This window comes from Mus musculus, chromosome 4 (genome assembly GCF_000001635.26).
Source record: "Mus musculus strain C57BL/6J chromosome 4, GRCm38.p6 C57BL/6J".
In the NCBI taxonomy this organism is placed as follows: Eukaryota; Metazoa; Chordata; class Mammalia; order Rodentia; family Muridae; genus Mus; species Mus musculus.
Genome location: NC_000070.6, coordinates 152675601 through 152678783, shown reverse-complemented (window position 1 = coordinate 152678783; position 3183 = coordinate 152675601). Strand labels below are relative to the sequence as shown.

The 3183-nt window shown below is 50.0% G+C and overlaps 1 pseudogene; it reads left to right on the top strand.

Annotated features, from left to right (window-relative positions):
- Positions 808 to 1322, top strand: Gm13172 (predicted gene 13172; annotated as a pseudogene).

Below are 3183 nucleotides of genomic sequence, written 5' to 3'. Positions count from 1 at the left end.
GGAAATAGGTTGGAAGGGAGAAGAGATCACGAGAAAGCCAAAGTTCATAGAGTGAGCTCTGAGCCCTCAGCCCATACCCCAAGGAATGACCTAAAGAGATTTCCTCCTTGGCAGCGGCTGGCGTTTTTAATGAAACTCCTCAAACTGGAAAAAACCTACGTCAGACACTGTGCCAGCTACTAAGACCAGAGATGGGCTCAGCTCTGCCTGGGACAGTTCACATTTTATACGCTGCTAGGACAGACAGATGGCAGACCTACAGACAGGTCACCCACAGGAAACCGTATGGCTCGTGTCAATTGCTTGGAGGAGCCAACAAGAAGTGAGCAGATGAGAACAAGTCAGGACTCATCCAAGTGCTCTCTGACAAGGTCTACCTGAGGGTCCTCAGCAAGAGAAGCCAGCTCCTGGTCCCTCACAGCAATGGGAGCTCCTGGAAGACCTGTGGGTGTCTGAAAATGAGCAAGGGTTGGGGTGAGAGAAGGGACCCCCCCCCCCAGATGCTGGTCAGAAAGCATTCCTCCCCAGAGAAGTCACTGGAGCAAATGCCTGCAGCCATTCGTGCTTCCAGCCCTCCCTCCCTGGACAAGACTATAACCTGGGAGTAGATGAAAAATGGAGGAGTCCAAATGCCTGGTTAGGGAGAAACTTGCCTTTCCTGCCTGTGTGACCATTTTAAGTGTTGCTATCCCACAATACACACGCGCGCGCGTACACACACACACACACACACACACACACACACACACACACACACACACGGCAGGGAGTGCTGTTGGAATGGAGACTGCACAGCTACTTGAAGAACCTGCCTCCAATGTATCCATTGTGGATCTGACATGCCACCTGGAGAAACCTGCCAAGTATGATGACATCCATACGGTGGTGAAGCAGGCATCCAAGGGGGCACTGAAGGATATCCTGGGCTACACTGAGGCTACACTGAGGACCACATTGTCTCCTGCAACCTCAACAGCAACTCCCACTCTTCCACTTTCTATGCTGGGGCTGGCATTGCTCTCAATGACAACTTTGTAAAGCTCAATTCCTGGTATGACAATGAATATGGGTACAACAACATGGTGGTGAACCACATGGCCTACATGGCCTCCAAGGAGTAAGAAACCCTGGACCACCCACCACAGCAAGGACACTGAGAGCAAGAGAGAGGCCCCCAGTTGCTGAGGAGTCCTTGTCCCAACTCAGCCCCCAACACTGAGCATCTCCCTCACAATTTCCACCCCAGACCCCCATAATAACAGGAGAGGTCTAGGGAGCCCTCCCTACTCTCTTAAATATCATCAATAAAGTTCACTGCACCCTCCTCCAAAAAAAAAAAAAAGACCCACTAGAATTGAGGCAGAGGGGTATACAGTTCCTGACACTGGAGCGAATAGCAGAGAAAGCATCTAGGAAGTGGGCAGCGTGAGCATAGGCCCCGCCATGCATGTGTATGTCTTCCGAGAAGAAGAAAAAATGTCACAAAGTAGAGGATAATAAGCCAATGCTAACACACACACACACACACACACACACACACACACACACACAATGACATGGCAGAACAGCCCCATGTGCGAGATGGGCCACCAGAAGCAGAAGGTACTAAGTGACCAAAGAGAGAGGCAGACAGCTGTAGGAGCACATAGGGTGCAATGTTATAGATGTGTCTCAGGAAGAAGCAAGGCAGGACTTGCATCCTGGTGGGAGGACTGGTCCAGATGAGAAGCTGATAGGATGGACTGTGCTAAGAGAAAACATTTGGGCTTTCTCCAAAGTGGCCTACTTGGCAGGTTTCAGCTGAAGAAGGGGACAGGTGTGGTATGAAGTATTTGAAAGACAGTGCCAAAACTTTGCTCATTTTGTGAGGTCTGGGATGCATGACAGTCCTGTGACACACAGTAGATGGATGGATGGATGGATGGATGGATGGATGGATGGATGGATGGATGGATGGATGGACGGACGGACGGACGGACAGACGGATGGATGGATAGGTGGATCCATGGTAGAAGAATGGGTATATGGGCAGGTAGAGAATGTATTTTCTTGAGCTCATAGTCTGTCCTTGTTCTTGAAAACACAATTTCACAGAATAACCATCCTAAGCTCATGTAGTGACAGCAGGTCTGGGAAAAGGATAAAATGGGCAAGCACCTGCTTCACAAACCACCACAAGGTACTCAGAGCCAGGAGATATCACACACTGTGACCATCACTTGTCTTTCCCAATCTGTCCCTGTCAACTCACCTACACAGCTCTCCTGAAAGGTAAATGGGTCACTTTCTAATGGTTGAAGCTTGGCTGAGATACTAATGTAACACAAAGGCTACCAGCATCTCTAGTTCCAGCTCTGGTATTCATCTCAGTGTGGACCATCCCAGTGTGAATCCTCTCAGTGTGAACCATCATGTCAGTGTGAACCATCCCAGTGTGAAGCATCCCAGTGTGAACCCACTAGTGTGAACCATCTCAGTGTGGACCATCATGTCAGTGTGAACCATCCCAGTGTGAACCATCATGTCAGTGTGAACCATCATGTCAGTGTGAACCAACCCAGTGTAATCCATCCCAATGTGAACCCTCTCAGTGTGAACCAACCCAGTGTGATCCCTCCCAGTGTGGTCCATCCCAGTGTGAACCATCCCAGTGTGATCCAACCCAGTGTGATCCATCCCAGTGTGAACCATCTCAGTGTGAACCATCCCAGTGTAAACCATCCCAATGTGAACCATCCCAGTGAACCATCCCAGGGTGAACCATCTCAGGATGAACCATCCCAGTGATCCATCCCAATATGAACCATCCCAGTGTGAACCATTCCAGTGTGAACCATCCCAGTGTGAACCATCCAATGTGAACCATTCCAGTGTGAAACATCCCAGGGTGAACCAAAGACTCTTCCCTCTCCCAGCTTTGGTTTCCTTCTTTTGGGGGGGGGGGGAGGGGAAGAAAGATGTGCTGAACTTGCGGATGCCCTGGATCCAAATGGGATTGAAAGGAAACCCCGCAGTTCCCAGATACTTCCTGGAAACCCTTCCTTTTAAAGGGCTTCTGCTGCCCACTTTCCACATTCCCTTCACCTGGTGACTTTAGAGACATTTCCCCTACATCCTTGGCTTTGGGACTTAAAGAGGTATAATGGTGAGCCACCCAATTCCGACCTCGTCCCCATGGAGGAG